Source organism: Callospermophilus lateralis, chromosome 19 (genome assembly GCF_048772815.1).
Source record: "Callospermophilus lateralis isolate mCalLat2 chromosome 19, mCalLat2.hap1, whole genome shotgun sequence".
NCBI classification, from domain to species: Eukaryota; Metazoa; Chordata; class Mammalia; order Rodentia; family Sciuridae; genus Callospermophilus; species Callospermophilus lateralis.
The window spans coordinates 19,301,023-19,317,245 of NC_135323.1; the positions used below are offsets into that span (position 1 = coordinate 19,301,023).

Here is a 16,223-nt window from a genome sequence, read left to right on the forward strand (position 1 = left end):
TTGCTGTCCCTGCTTTCTAAGATAGGCTCTCTCTCCAGGGCCTCTTCAGCTTTTCTGTACCCTTCTCAGAGAGGCCTTCCCTGGCTTGCCTCATCACCCTAATAGATAGATCCCTCTTTGTTTTATTTTATTTTATTTTTCTTCTTAGAACTTTTCATTAGCTGAAATACTTGGTTCAGGTTGTGTGCCTTCCCTACCATCTGGCTCCTTCTGGGCTTCTATGGCCACCAGTGACCTAGCGGTCTGTGAAGCCCGAGTTCCCATCCCAGCTCCACTGAGCAAAGGTCTCACCAGCCCCGTGCCTCAGTTTCCCTACTGTAAATGGATGGCAGCGGTGACCATCCTCACAGGTGATCCCCAGGAGGCGGGAAGTGCGCGTGTCCGCGGAGGCTGGCCCAGGGCCCACGGTTGCCCTGACCACCGTGGACTGAAGGTCGTTTTGCTCTTTGCATTTTCCCCCTCGGGCGCTGGGCAAACATTCGTCCAGAGAAAGAGCAAACACTGGCACTTGGAAGCCGCGCTGCTGGGAAAGGGGAGGGGGTCGGACTGCGCAGCCCTCAGCCCCGAATGCAAGGGCCCCCTCCGCAGAGATGTGGCCAGGGGACTGGCGGGGAAGGGGACGGGGCAGGAGGCAGGCCCCAGCTAAACCTGGGAGGCCTGGTTGCAGCTCGCACTGTGTCCCCAGGGCCAGGGGGCCACTGCGGAGCTCTGGGTCCGCGGAGGGCGACCTCGGCTGCTGCATGGGAGACGGTGACTCTCACGGACGGTGACAGGGGCACCGATCGGTTCCCTCCACCCGGAGGCTGCGCAGGGCGGGGCGGGGCATGCAAATGTACTGGGCGGGGCATGCAAATGACCCGGGCGGGGCGGGGCGGTGCATGCAAATGTCCTGGAGGGGCGGGGCGCAGGAAGCCGGGCGGGCGGGTCCCCAGCCTAGGAAAACCCCGCGCGGCGCGGGCCAGGGCCGGCAGCCCAGTGTCGCCTCTTCCCACTTGGACGCCGGAACAGCGAATGGAGCAGGGGCGCACAGGTAGGACCCGGGGGCCGCGCGGATCGGAGCGCGGGGCGATCCTCCGGGATGCGCGTCCGGCGCCCGGGAAAGGCTGGGCCCCCGGGCGGAGGGGACCTGGGGGACCGTCCCGACCCAGCGCAGGGAACGCCTGCCCGCTGGGGCCCTCGCGGAACCCCGAGCCTGTTCCTCCCCGCGTGCCTCGGGGGTCGGTCCACTTCGCCTGGCCCGGGGGAGGCTGGCCCCGGTGCTCGGGCACCCAGCGAGTCCCGAAAGGCGCAGCCCCCGTCGGGGACTTGGCCATGTCGCCAGCGTGGTAGGGCGGCCTGGGGCCACGCAGCCCTGCGCCCCGGACCGTCGCCCTGCTCTGCGCTCGGGCGGTCAGCGGGAGGTGGGGAGAGCCCGGAGGACCGCGGAGTCGGGCGCCAGGTCCAGGGATCCGGGGTCGCACGGACCTGGCCACAGCGATCGTCTCCAGGGGACTTCGTTCGGGTTCTGTCCTGAGCGCTCAAGGCTTCTGCGGTCGGGGCCATCTGTCATGGTCATTGGACCGACGGGGACGCGCAGGCTCCGGGGCTCGCCTAACTTGCCCGAGGTGCCGCCCACCGCCGAGTCCAGGAGCCCGACCGGACCGGACCCCGGGGGCCCAGCGCCAGCCACCCCGGCGCCCCAGCTCCCCGCCGTGCGCCTGAAACCAGCCGCAGGACCGGGTCCTCCCGGGGAATTTTGTAAAATGGAGATTCCCGGGTCCCTTCCCGGCCTTCAGATCCGCGGTGCCCGGGAACCCGGTCCTCGCTCCGCCCCCGCGCTGTCCCTTTCTCTTTCAGTGAGGTCGGCTTTTCTCAGAACCAGGCCCGACCCAGGACCCGCGATTTCACGCTGGGACGCAGAGAGTGCCCCAGGCCAGCGCTGACCCTGCCCGGGGACTCTTACTCCCTGCGCTTCCCCAGGCCTCTGGGAGCTGTGGCTGTTTTTGGCTTCTCCCACCGCAGGTGGCCTTTAGGAGCCTGGGCATTTGCCGGGACATGAGTCCCCTCCTACAGTGCAGAGGGGAAACCCCGAGGCTGAGACGCAAGCCTGCCCAGGGTGCCCCAAGCAGCCAGGGGCTTCCAGACAGCCCAGCCCGTGACACAGACCAGGGCACAGGGGCCCAGCATGGGGTGGGGGTGGCGCTGGCCAGCATCCCCAGCTCCTGCCTGGCTCACCGGGCCTGGGCACCGCTGGCTGTGAAGTAGCCACCCGCCCGTGGATGTGGCCGTGCTGGAGTGCTGAGGAGGGCTTCCTGGGCAGAGGGACCCCAGCAGGTGTGCCCAACTCTCCCCAGGCAGGCGGACAGGCTTCCTTCCCAGGGCACCCTGAGTCTGCTCTGGGAAGCAGGAGGGGCCAGCCCAAAGCAGGGGAAGGTGGGGCGGCCCAGCAGCCGGGTAGGGTTGGTGCTGTGACCTGTGCGCTAGCCATCAGAGTCCCCGCAGATTCCTGGGCCCCGCCCTGCTCCGGGTCTGGAGGGAGCCGTGGGGAGGACAAACCCCTGGAGAGCTGCCCCAGTTCCAGCATGCCCAGTTATTGGCAGGTCTGGGGACCCAAGGCCTCCCAGTGTCTGCGCAGTGACTCAGTGGCTGATAGGCCTCAGACAGCAGTCACCATGTCGCAGAAAGCCCAGGCGTGGCCGCAGCTAAGGCATGCGGCCTCCTGAATTTGCAGGGGAGAGGACATTAAGTGTCCAAGGAGGGAGAAGAGAGCCACTTCCCAAGTCCCCTGGGGGAGTGGGGACCTGATGGCTTTGGGACTAGCTGGCCGCCACCCTCTACTGCATCTGGGGCAGAGCTTCCTCACATGAGTAGGAATAGGGTTTTCATGGTGGTGCAGGACACCCGATGCTTAGCACGGGGCTGGGGACGGCTCAGCGGTAGAGCACCTGCTTGGCATGCGGCAGGCCCCGGCTCCATCCCCAGTTCTGCAAAAAAAAAAAAAAAAAAAAACATATTCAAACATATGCAGTGCAATTCCCATCCCACAGTAGGTCCACAGTGAGTGTTTCTGTCTGTCCCTACCTGCCCGAAAGTAGAGCTCAGAGGTTGGGAGCCTGGTCCCCAGTTCTAAGACTGGCTTTGCTACTGACCACGCAGCTTGCTTCTGGGAACACGGGAGACAGACACGGAGACAGACGCGGCTGAGGCCCCGTCAACGAGGATCACTGAGTCCCACTGTGGCCAACGTACAGCACGGAGCCTGGTGCCCAGCCAGCACTGTGTGCTTGTTAAATAGACGCATCGGCGTCGTCTGCGCCTCCTAGGAACCCCAGGGTGGCGGCTGAGCCGACCCATTTGGCAGATGAGCACACTGAGGCCCAGAGACGGGCGGGCCTTGCCCAGGTTCCCACATCTGAGAACGACGGAGGATTCACCCCCATCTTCCCTCCCAGCCCCTGATCTTTCCCATTTGATCGCCAGTTTGCTGGTGCCACCAGGGACTCGGTGGCACGGTGGAGACCTGCCCAGGCACGCTTGGCCAGACTCTGCTGGGCAGGGAAGGGCGGAGGCTGGGGCTTGCTGGGACGCTGCGCAGACTTGACCTGCCTGAGTAGGAGCAGGGACCCAGAGGAGGGGCGAGGTCCTGCAGAGGCTTCGGGCCAGCTGCATCCCTCAGGATTGGCTGGGTTTCCCAGCAGATTGTTCTGGGTCTCTGAGGCAGAAAGAAGGGCACAGGTTCAGAGATAGGGGCCCTAGCTTGCTGCTTCCTAGCTGTGCCGTCCTGAGGAAGTTGCTCAACCTCTCTGAGCCTCCCTTTGTTTGTCATGGGAATTTGGAATGAGACTGTTCATGAGATAGGTTTTTCTGGTTCGTTGGTTGGTTGGTTGGTACCAAGGATTGAACTCAGGGACACTCGACCACTGAGCCCCATCCCCAGTCCTATTTTGTATTTTATTTAGAGTTAGGGTCTCACTGAGCTGCTTAGGACCTCACTTTGACTGAGGCTGGCTTTGAACTTCCGATCCTCCTGCCTCAGCCTCCTGAGCTGCTGGGATGACAGGTGAACGTCACCGCGTCCGGCCATAAAAACTATCTAGTGTTTACAGACACCTTGCCCGTGGAAGGGGCTCGGCCATTGCTCTCTCTCCCCTTTTGGGATGGAGTCACAGCTCCAGGTCCAGCACCCGGTTGCCTCATTCATTTCTTCTTGGAGGGTTTGCTGAGCACCTGGATGTGCCAGGTGCTGGTGACAGGGCGTCAGACCAGGCCCCTGCTGCCCTTCAGGTCAGATGGGCATTAAGCAAAAAAAGTAAATGTATACGGATCCATGACCTTAATCTGTCCTTCTGGAGCCCAGGAGCTCGGAAAATTGAGTTTGTCGTAACTTATTGGAATTTGGAAGCAGATGGTGTCCTGAACCAACCGCGCGGCTCGGTGGCCTCGCCTCGCCCCTGGCGCGACACCGTGTCTTGGTGCTCACGGGAGGGTGCAGGGTGCTGCCGCAGAGCCTGGGCCCGTGGCTCGTGGCATTTTACCCCGAGGGTCTTCTGCAGCCTGATTCTGACCCTGGACTCCCCATGAGGGTCGGGGACCCCATCACCCTGGGCCAGGGACCCATGTCAAGCCGGGCACAGGTGGCATCGGGGAGAACCTCTGGGAGGAGGTGGAATTTGAGAGACAAGGGACGAGGCCTGGGGAAGAGGGGACCCCGGGAGGGACCCCAGGAGTGCCGAGGACCCCACTTCCGGCTGGCGTGGGCCACCGGGCTGCGGGCACAGCTGCGTCTGAGGCGCCAGTTCTCGCCTTTCCAGGAAGAGTGGAGGAAGCCCTGAGGTTTCAGGTTCGGCTCAGACTGACTCATCCCCCCCCTGGGCCCCCGCGGGCTCCTGACCTTCTCCGGGCCACTTCAGAGATCCAGAGCCGTGACCTCCCGCCCAGGCCACCTCCAGCTGGGCCCACATCTGGACAGGGAGGAAGTGGGTGCTGGCAGCGGCCGGGAAGCCTGGCAAGGGCTTGGGGGGCGGGCCTGGGGCTCGGTCTAAGAGCCTGCAGCCTGCAGCCGGCACAGCCCGAGGACAGAGTGACAATAACCAGCTCTCACGTGCCCTGGGTGGCAGCCGCAGCAGGCTGGGGGCTCATGCTCACGCCACAGACCGACCAGGGACTGGGGGCACCGTCGAGAGTTACCCAGGAGCAAGGGCCTTGTGGGATTGACAGTCTAGTGGGGAAGGTGACACCCAGGAGGGAGCTGAGACTGGAAGTCCCAAGACACGTGGCTCTGTGGACAGAGGGGGGAACCAGGCAGCGGAGGGAACGGCATGTGCAAAGGTCCTGAGGTGGAACGGGCTGGGTGGGTTTGTTCCAGAGTGAGGAAGTGGGTGGGGTGGGGTGGAAGTGAGTGCACAGGAGAGGGGTAGGTTAGTGGCTGTCGCAGTTGCTGGCTGGACCTGCCAATCCATGGCACTGGGCCCCCCCAGTAGTCTTACAGGTGGAAATTGAGCTGAGCAACACCCCACGCTCAAGAGCAGAGGGCAGTGGGAGCCGAGGAGAGCGGAGGAGAGCAGAGGTTGGGCTGCAGGTCAGGGACCAGGCAGGGAGGAGTCCTGGGGGTGAGCAGGGCCTGGCCCCCGTTTCCCTAGGGGGAACCCGGGGCCCCGGTGGACACTCACTGGCAGAGTCTGGTTCAGAGCTGGGGCCGCTGATCCAGAAGCCCCCGCCTCCCACCCCGGCCTCCTCCCGCCAGCCTGGGGAGCAGCCCTGACCAGTTTCTTGGTTGGAAATAAGGGGGTGCCTCATCTGTTTTAGAGAACTTGGGGAGCCCTGAGGTTTTCCTGGGGTAGCCAGGGAAGGGCTCTGTCCCCTGGAAAGAGGAAGTGAAACCTGCGGGGGAGGGGTGCCCATCCTGGCTGGGCCTCCCCTCCATCCCACAGAGGCCAGCCTCCAGCGGCTGTGGACTCCACAGCTGAGCAGCTGCAGCTGGCGAGCAGCTTTCCTGGGATTGAGCCAAATGAGCTTTGGGAGCTTCCAGTTTCTGGCTCTGTCTAGTTCTTGCTCCTTAGGGGTAGAGACTCCCTCTTTCCTCCCCAGCCCCGGATTTCTCTCTCTCTCAGAACACACCCGCGTGGCTCCTGCAGAACTGCACCTCCTAGAATTCTTCCTCTAATTAGCAGGGTCTCACCAAGTCGCTTGGGGCCTCCGTCTTGCTGAGGCTGGCTTTGAACTTGCGATCCTCCTGAAGAGATGATCATTGTCTGGCTTGGGACCTGATTCAATTCAGCTGTAGCCTCTTCCAAAGCCTTCCCAGTCCAACAAGAGGAGACTGTGACCTCCTTGGAGTAAGAGCATATATCTTTGTTGATGTAGTCAGGCTTTGTAGCAGCTATGTCCCCCTTGGGCTCATCAGCTGAAACCTTCGTCTTTTTTCTTCTACATGAGTGTCTGCCCATCAGAGATCCTTCTTTGCTGAGATTCCTTGTTGGAGGCTCACCATGGCTCTCAGGGTTTCTAGTTTTCCAGTTAACTCCATTTTGGGCTGAATGGCTATGATTTTGACTTGAAATGCTGCTTTGGCTTCCTTCGATAACTCTGGTCCCACCGCCCTCCACCATCCAAATAGTTTATAATGTCCCTTCCGATTTCCTTTTGAAGAGTTATTGAAAGTGTCATGGGCTTTTAAAATATTTGGGGTTGTTTTCTAAGTCATTTTGTTGATTTTGAAATTGGGTCATGATGATCAAGATACGTGACTTCCCTCCCCAGAGAATTTGCTGAGGTCTTTGTAGGGTTTTCAGGTCACTTTTTTTCTGCATGTTCCTCTTGTACTTTTAAAGGATGCGCTTTTCTGTGGTGTGTAAAGTTCTAGAACCGCGTCCATGAGCTCAGGGGCACTGATCACATTGATCTGCTGCTGGGTTCCTTGTGTCTTTCTGCACTGGAGGATCTGAACCCGGCTCCCCGGCTTCTGCTGATTTTCGGCTTTCATTTTGGAGCAGTGCTGCAGGCACATAGCCCTGGGGTAGAGCAAGATGCATGACTCTCACACCCCCTTGGAGAACTGCTCCACTACAAACCTCCACGTTCTCCCTTTTCTGCCTCAATATCTTGAATCCCATCTTTTTTCTTTTTTTTTGGCGGGGGGTGGGGGGGTGAGGGGGTGGGTTAGGTTTCTGGGGATTGAACTCAAGGACCCTCGACCTCTGAGCCCCACCTCAGCCCTATTTTGCATTTTATTTAGAGACAGAGTTGCTTAGGGCCTCACTTTGGCGGAGGCTGGCTTTGAACTCGTCATCCTCCTGCCTCAGCCTCCTGAGCTGCTAGGATCACAGGCGTGCGCCACTGCGCCTGGCTGAATCCCATCTTATTTAATATCAGTATTACTCCTCTCTGTGTTATTTTCCTTTTTTAATTTTCTAACAGATGACATTTTTTTATGCCTTTATTTTATTCGTTCATTCTCATGTGGTGCCGAGGATCAAACCCGGTGCCTCGCACGTGCTGAGCGAGCTCTGCCGCTGAGCCCCTGCCCAGCCCCTTTGTGTTGTCTTGATTTGCATTTTTCTTATTTAATTTCTCAGTTCTTTACTTTCTTTGGTTCAGCCCTAAAGTGTCAGGAATTTGCTTTGCCCCCAGTCTGCCCAGATTGGCTTTCTTTTTCGGTCCTGGGCATTGAGCCCAGGGATGCTGACCCCCTAAGCCCCCTCTCCAACGCTTTTTAATTTTTTCATTTTGAGACAGGGGCTCGCTGAGCTGCTCAGGGCCTCACTAAGTCGCTGAGGCTGGCCATGAACTAGTGACCTTCCTGCCTCAGCCTCCCACGTCCACAGCCCGGGCATCAGATTAGTTTTATAGAAACAAGACTCGCATTTTAGTCTCTGTGCATGACCATAATCTCCAGCAGATGGTCTTCCTGGTGGGCTCTCGTTTCTTCATCCTTGAAGGGGGGTGTAACCCGACCTGCCTTTCTCTCCAGGTTTTCCTGAAAATCAATATGGTAGGCGGGGCTGGGGGTGGGGCTCAGTGATAGAGCCCTGGCCTCCTTGGACCTGGAGTATAGACCTTAGTTGATGTAACCCGCATTCCTACCTGGTGGCCACCATATCGGGCTCCTGTTGGGCTTATCAGCTAAAACGGTCAGAGTTTAATCTGGGTTTGATCCCAGCGCAGCCAAATAAAATAAAAACACGTATAAACATGAAAAGGAATACAAAAGGCATTGGGAACAGCCGTGTGCAGACCCGTCACAGGTGCAGTAAGTCATGGGTGAGCGCGTCACAAGGCCGTGGGTGACCTCGGCTTGGCCACCACAGGTGGGTGCCTCTGCCCCTCACCAGGAGGCGTGAGGGAGACCCAGCCCTGGCCTGGAAGGGAGAGGGTGGGCGGCAGAGCCCCGGGCAGGAGGAAGGCTGACCGAGGCCCTGGGGGACGTCCTCGGGGGAGCCACCTGAGTGGGGAGGGGCAGCCTGGGACGGGTCTGGGGACCGGGGACAGGAAGGGGCAGGGTCTGTGAGGAGGGCTCCCCAGTGGGGAGGGGGCCGTGGGGTTCCAGAGGTTTAGGAGTCCCCTCGGACACGGGGCGCAGCTCAGGGCCACAGAGCAGGGCATGGGGACCTCATCGCCACGGCGACCAGGGAGCAGGGCAGGGGGAGGGGGGCGGCCTCCAATGTCGGCAGGTGCCAGGGCTTGGGCTGCAGGGGGTCCCACCCCTGCGAGGAGAGTCGACCCCCACCCCAGAGGACACCAGCTGGTGACTGTAGCCACACGGGGCCACACGGTGGGACTTCAGGGCCATCAAGATGACTCATGTAGACGGGCGCCGTCGGGGCGTCCCTGTCATCCAGCTCAGGAGGCTGAGGCAGGAGGATCGCGAGTTCAAAGCCAGCCTCCGCCAAAGCGAGGCCCTAAGCAGCTCCGTGAGACCCTGTCTCTAAATAAAATGCAAAACAGGGCTGGGGCGGGGCTCAGGGGTCCAGTGCCCCTGAGCTCAATCCCCAGGACCCCAAAAATAAAATAAAAGGACAACACCCATAAGCAGGCCGAGTCCAGCTGCTTTTCAAAAACCAAGACACCTGGCAGCCCCGGGGCCTGTGCCCAGGAGGAGAGTGGGCGCCCCGCTTCAGGGTCAGGCGTGGGTCTGCGGCCCGCCACTGTCCACTGCTCAGTCTCCATCAGGGTCCTCCTGGGCATCAGTTCCCTCCGGGGGGGGGCGTCCTGCGTGGAGCTGCCCCAGGCGGCCACCCCCGCTGCTGGGGACAGGTGAGAGGAGGGAAGGAGGCCCGTCAGGGAGGCCCGGGGACCCCAGAGTCATGCAGAGGGTTAAAGGACTCGAGGTGCCCAGGTCCTTGCTGACTACCCCACACCCTGGACCGCAGGCCCCGCGGCTTCCTTCCTGCGGAGCTGTTTTTCTTTAAGTTTAGTTTTTTTGATTTTTTTTTTCTTAAGAGACTGTGTGGCCCAGGCTGTCCCAGAACTCCTGGGCTCACTCCATCCTCCCGCCTCAGCCTCCCGCCTCAGCCTCCCGCCTCAGCCTCCTGAGTGGCTGAGACTGCAAGCAATGTCTGTGTCAGGCTTTTCAAAAATATACTTATTTATTTTTTTATGTATTTTGGGCACTGGGAATCTAACCCAGGGGAGCCTTACCCAACTGAGCTACATCCTTTAATCTTTTTTTTTTTTTTTTTTTTAATTTGAGACCGGGCCTCACCAAGTTGCTGAGGCTGGCCTCAAACCTGCAATCCTCCTACCTTAGCCTCCCAAGCTGCTGGGATTACAGCGTGAGCCATGGCGCCAGCCTCTGCCCGGCTCTTTGCCTCACTCTTGCAGCCTGTGTGTGCAGGGCACAGATGGGGTCAAGCTCTGGGCATTTGTACAAATCAGTAGCTTAACGGCCCCTGCAGAGGTCCCCTGCTGCCACCTCTGGCCGCACCCCGTCCCCCAGGACACCCCCCTGACTTCTAACCCCAGGAGAGCTCTCTCTCCTTTTAAGCTGCGTATAAATGGATCCACGTGCTCTTCTGAGCCTGGCCTGCTCCCCAGGAAGACACTGGTGTCCCTGAGCCCCGTCAGCCTGTGCTGTGATGACCAACGCCAACCTCAGGGTTGAGCGTCTGCCACCCACTCCACCAACGCTGTCCTGGCCTCTCCCACCACGCCATGGTCTCTCTGCCTCCTTGCGATCACCCAGTGAAGCAAATGGTCCTGTTCCCCTCACCCAGATGAGGAGACTGAGGCTCTGAGTGGACCCCAGCTTGTAAGGTCTCCCAGCCAATCAGAGGGGAGCGTGCACCTAGTCCCTGAGGTGTGCTTCTGGGTCGTAGATGCTCTGGGGTCCCTGCCCACGTGGAGGCCTTCCGTGTCTGGGTGTCCCCTCCCAGGCTAGGAGCACTGTGGGCAAGATAACAGGAAGAACCCAGAGAACCTCCCCCTGGCCAGACAGCACGCAAACAGGGAACTCTAATCTGTGGCCACACGTCCCTGGCTCTGGGCTGGCCAGGGGCAAAGTCCTGCTCGTTGAGACAGACGCTCTCCGGGCGAGGGCTGGGCCAGCAGTGACAGAGCTCCGGTCCTGATTGACAGTTTCCTGCTTCATCAAGGCAGGAAATTTCTGACCCCACTGAACCTCAGTCTCTTCTTCTGTGCCTGGGGAATGTGGGCCCCATCTTCCACACTGGGCTTACTGAGAGGGGCAGACAGAGGCGGGTAGTAGAGGATCGAGTCTGTGAATGTGTCCTGGGTGCTGGGCACAGTACCCAAGACTCCAGAACTAGAAAGTGTAGGTTCGAATCCCAGCCCCACTATTTCCGGGCTGTGCATCCTTAGGCAGGTTCCTGGACCTCTCTGGGCCTCCACTTCCCATCTGTACAATGAGGGTGCTGTCAACCCACCTGCTGTGCTCCTCTGGTCAGGGTCGGGTGGTTAAGTGAGGGTCCAGGGCTCCTAAGCAGCCTGAGCTGGTGACAGAAGCTGTGGCTCTTTGCGGGGGGAGGGACCCGTGCTCAGAGGGGCTCAGGGCATGGCCGCTGATGGCCAGTGGGACCCGGGACACACAGGGGCACTGGGGGCTTGTCCACCAGGAGCTGGACCTCACTTGGCCACTCTGCAATCACTCCTGGTGCCAGGCTCCTGGTCCCTGCCCCTGGACGGTGCAGGACGCCCGGGGAGATGCCATCCCGCTGCCTGGAGGGGAGCCCAGCTCTGTGCCTGCTGCAGGGGACTCCCGGCCAGAACCGGGCAGTGTTTATGCAGCTGCGAGGTGGAAAATTCCAGCCCTGGGGACAGCGGCCAGCGGGTGGGGGGAGGCCGTCTTGGGGGACAGCTCCGGGGAGGCGCCCCACTGCGCGCAGGAGCCGGGGACGGTGGGGTCCCTGAGGTGGTGGCGATTTGAGCGTAAGTAGGGGACGCGGTGCCCAGCAGGCCGCGGAGAGCCGGGCACAGGGAGCAGGCGGGCAGGAGCTGGCCCTGGGTGGCCCGCGGGGACCGCTCCCCAGCGCACGCTCAGGGCGGGGATTGACGTCCAGGACCCGGAGGGGTCACCCGGGGCTTCCCCAGGGCCCGGCCCCAGTCTGTAGCCAGCAGGAAGAGTCCCCGTGCGTCAGGGGGGCCCTTGGCATGTGGTGACGATCTGCGCCCCGGCTGGGGCCAGTGCTGCAGCCCCCGTCCCCGGCCACCTCCCCCCTGGCCTTTGTGCACCCAGGGGACCTGGAAACCTTGTTCTACGTCCCGCCCCAAGTGCACCAGGGGCCCATCTGCCCCAGTACCTGTGACAAGAAAGGACGGGCCACTGAGCGGTGGCACTGCTGTCACCTGCACACAGTAGGTGTTCAGAAAACTCCTGCAACAAGGGGGGGGAGGGCGGTGAGGGCCTGCGAGGGGACGCAGGTGCCCAGGGAGGGGCTGGCCTCTGTCGGCTGGGCTTGTGGGCAGCAGGACGGGGCTGTGGCCGTCCCTCGCTCCCGCCAGGAGGGCCAGGCGGGCGGAGCTGAGGGCGTGGGGGGCCCTGGCCCCTTCAGCACCCGGGGAGCGGGGGCTGCCAACGTGGTGGCCGTTTCTGGGAACTGGTCAGGCGCTGCCCCGGGATCAGCGTGTCCTTGGCCTCTGGCCAGCCCGGCCCAGCTGTCCTGCAGGCCGAGGGACTCCAGGCCAGGCCAGCCCCAGAGGGGAGGCCCAGGGGTCAGCGCTCCCGAGGCCACCCGCAGTCCGCGCTCCGCTTCCTCTGCAAAGTGCTACCGTCACGCTGCAGCTTCCTGTCGGAGGACCCTCCCGTCTTGGGGACAGGCTTTCCAGCCAAGGGGGGCGAAGACCAGGCCCGGACGCTCTGACTCCCCAAGGCTCGCGGTTCACCTCCTGGTGATGCTTTTGTAAAGTGAGTTGCGGGGCGTCCGCTGACCTTGCTGCTTCCTAATTCCGTGACCTTGACCTTGTCCCTTGCCCTCTCTGGGCCTCACTTTTTCTATCTGATCAGAGCATCTTCCCGGGGCCGGGCAGGCGCCTGGGTTCCTCCTGCTCCGTGACCACGAGAAGGTGTTCCGACCTCTCTGGGCCTCCGTCGGCTCGTCTGTAAATGGGTGCTAATGGCACCTACCTCACAGGACTGTAAGAACCAAGTGACGAATGCACTGGGCGCACTCGGAACCCAGAAGCAGCACCGTATACTGCAGTTACTGGGGGCAAGAGCCTGGCAGGTGGTCTGGGTTTAAACAGATGATGGAGTGTCGTTGCTGAGTTCTCACCGCCACTCACTGATAGGTGCTGACTGAGCACGTCGCCTGTAGGTGTCGTCACTGCGGTCGATACTGGGGACAAAGCAATGACCGGGGAGACATTTCTGCCCTCATGGGGCTTGCGTTCTCATAGAGAGAGACCAAAAACATATGCACAGACCAATGCGTAATGTCTGACTCGCCATCCTTTACGCTCCCAATTTCACCATGGAGCAGCATCTTGAGGGTGGCTATTTCACCTCTTCTAGCGTCGACTTCTTTCATGAACCATTTATGACCTTGGCCTGTTTTTCTTAGAGGGTGTTTGTCTTGTTGATTTTTAAGGTCTCTTTATATATGAAGGCTCTTACGCTCGGTGCACGGCTACCTTTCCCTCATCTTTTCCTGGCCGCATTGTCTGTCCTGATACAGTAAACGGAACCCAGGGCCTCCCCCAGGCCAGGTGAATGCTCCACCCCTGAACTCCACCCCCAGCCCCTTTTCCCTTCTTTTGATGTAGGGAAGTTGAAAACGTTCTCTGCCACCAGATCTGTCTATCTTCGCCATCCACATCCTGAAATCAGATCGACACTCACACGCTTAACCTCACTAATGTGATCAGAGATGGTGATAAGCAGTGACAGAAATAAACAAAGTGGGGTGACAGACTTCAGGAGAAAGCCCCGGGGCAGATGGGGCTGGGGTCAGGGAAGGCTGACTGGAGAGGTGGAAGGGGTTTGGGGGCTCAGTCTTCCGGGGAGGAAGGAGCTGGGCTGTGTCAGGGCTCCAAGGGCCCCTGGAGGCTTGGGGGGCAGGGAGGGAGGATAAAAAGGAAACTTAGAGGGTGGCAGGGGCTGGGAGAGGCCAAAAATATATGCACAGACAAATGTGTGATGTCTGACTAGCTACCTTTACGCTCTGAGCTTCACAGACGAGCAGGTGGCTATCTCACATCTTCTAGCATCAATTTTTTCATGAAATATTTATGTCCTTTGCCTATTTTTCTTAAAGGAGTGTTTGTCTTGTTGGTTTGTAAGATCTCTTTATATACGAAGGCTCTTACATATGGTGCATGGCTTAAAAACAACTCTGGCCACAGCGTGGAGACAGGGGGTGGCACAGGTCTGCAGAGACTGCTAACTGCCCTTCCCCGGAGACCTCACTCAGCCCCAGGACAGGTTTCCCAAAATCATGTCACTCTCCTGCTGGAAGACCCTCCTGGCTGCCATTGCCCAGAGGAGGGGACCTTGACTCGGAGTCCACACTTGGGCTTTGGGGGATCCCTGAACCCCTCAACAGAGAGCAATATTAACTGCGTGTGCTTTGCCAGGGAGAGGGCTCTTATGGCATCAGATATGCAGATGGGGTCAGTGACCCCAGATATTGAGGGCGTGGGGTTCCAGGCAGAGAGAGTGGTTGAGGGGCCTGAGTGCTGGGTTGGAATCCTAACCCGGTCACACTTGGGCTGCAGGTCACTGCAGGTCACTTCACCTTTGTGTCTCATCAGGAAAAGGAGAAAGTGATAGTACCCGCTTTATACGGCTGTTTCAAATGGAAACGAGTTAATACGCGTAAAACGACTAGAAGAAAACCTGGCCTGTGGTAAATACTGTGTGTTAGGTGAACGACGGGGCTGAAGGACGTAGGTAAAGACTTTCTGGGGTGTCACGGCCTCTCGGTGCTGGTTGTGATCACAGCAGTCGTCATGTGCAAGGGACACACAGTTGGACACTCTTACCTCCTTTGTGCTGGATCTTAGACCTCTATTCATATGACCTCGGGTGACTTTTGTTTCTTCTTAAACTGCTGCAGCACCATTAAAATGAAGCCCCCACGGCTTTTCTGCTGCTTTCCGGTTCTAGTTCATCTAGCTCATTTCACATCACCTTCTGGGGTCCAGCCTGCAGTTCTGGGAGAAGCTGCAGGAACTAATGTACTGCAACGCACCTCGGGCTCAGAAGCGGACGGACTTGGGTTCTGATGCTAGCCCTGCCCCCGGCCAGCTGTGGGAGCCAGCCGGCAAGGCACTTGACCTCTCTGACCTCAGTTTCTGTATCCAGAAAGTGGGGACAACCGCCCTCTGGCAGGTTCTTGGACCAGCTCCACGCAGGCACGCTTCCGAAGCCCTGAGCCACGCGTCTGCACAGGCGCTAGACGAGCCGCGTTGTTTGCACAAAGACTTGGCTGAGCCCGGGGAAGCCGTGGGCCAGCCCCGCTCCGCCCTGACCCCGGCGCGAGCGTCCTGAGAAGGTACCAGGAGAGGTGGCTCCTCCCGGGCCTCCCTGCCCAGGGGGACCGTGGCCCGGGAGGGAGACCCCGCCACCAGGAATCCCTGGTGCAGACCCTGAACTTGAACTTGTCTGGCCACAGGCCTGACCCTGATCCCGGGGCTGTCATTTATCCTAATTCCTTTAACCCTCTGCCCCTCGACCTCTGTTCCCCGCGAGGCAGAGCGAGACCTCTTCTGGCACCGCATCGGGCCATGGCTCCCCTAAAACGCCGCCACCGCACGTCCCCCCCCCCAGGCGAGCCCGTGTGTGCGCTCACGTGGACTTGAGTGTCTGGGTGTGTCCTCGGCAGTAGCACGGGGTGAGGTTTCCATCGCCTGGCGGGGGGCACTTGACTGCCCGCCCCTCTCTGGTAGACTTCACTGTGCTGGTCCTGCTGTGTGACCTTGAACTGCATCCCAACTTCTCTGTTTCCTTGTCATCCAGAGTGAGGGCCGACGGGACGCCTCTGCGTCTTCTGCCGCAGGATGCTGTGAGCATGGGGTGAACTTGTGAGAATGAAAGTCGCTGGGGCCGTGTGGAGGACACAGGCATTGGGGACCCCACGGCACACACCCTGCTCAGACCCCCTTCCTTGATCCTCAGTGTGACTTTCAGCAAGGAGGGCAGATTAGGGTTTGGGGAAGATGTCACACCTCCTCCCACCCCTGGGCTGACCCCACGTCCCATCCAACCTGAATTTGTTCTAGAAACAGGTCCAGGGCCAGGCACAGTGGTACATACACGTCTGTAGTCCCAGCGGCTCCGGAGGCTGAGGCAGGAGGATCGCAGGTTCGAGGCCAGCCTCAGCAACTTAGCAAGACCCTGTTCAAATAAATAAATAAATAAGTGAGGGCTGGGGACGTGGCTCAGTGGTGAAGCCGCCCTGGGTCCAACCCCTGGCACCAAGAGGTAAAAATGATTCAGTTTCAGGCACAGCGTGTGTGTCAGGCCCCGCGCCCAGCTGCCCTGGCTCTGGGGATGAAGACGGGCAGACAGAGGGCTCCCCGGGGCTCCTTGTCCCACATGTTAGTGTGGCCACTCTGACCGCGGGCTGAGCGGCGCCTGCGGGTCTCTGTGAGGCCAGTCCTGCTGTCCGTGGCCTCCGCCATCCACCCGTGGCTCTCGGGGTCCGGCGGACCTGCGCCTCCTCTCTCTGGCTGTCCCTGGCCCAGGGCTGCAGTTCCTCGCTGTCGTCCACTGGGCCCACCTTGGCCCGTCCAGCCTGATTCCTGGTCTTGGTGACAGGTCCCCATGGTCCCTCGAGGCCCATCTGGCACTT

General features: G+C 60.2%; 1 protein-coding gene across 2 annotated transcripts in view; it reads left to right on the forward strand.

The window, feature by feature from the left end:
* The first annotated feature begins 955 nt into the window (after positions 1 to 955).
* Il4r (interleukin 4 receptor) overlaps positions 956 to 16,223 on the forward strand; it is a 33,475-nt gene continuing 18,207 nt past the window's right edge. The window contains exon 1 of one of the 2 annotated variants that reach the window (XM_076839874.2): positions 956 to 1,030. The gene's annotated coding sequence lies outside the window, so the exon portion shown is untranslated. Of the gene's footprint in view, positions 1,031 to 11,305; positions 11,362 to 16,223 lie in introns of those variants that run through there. The other variant, XM_076839875.2, reaches the window with a different exon arrangement.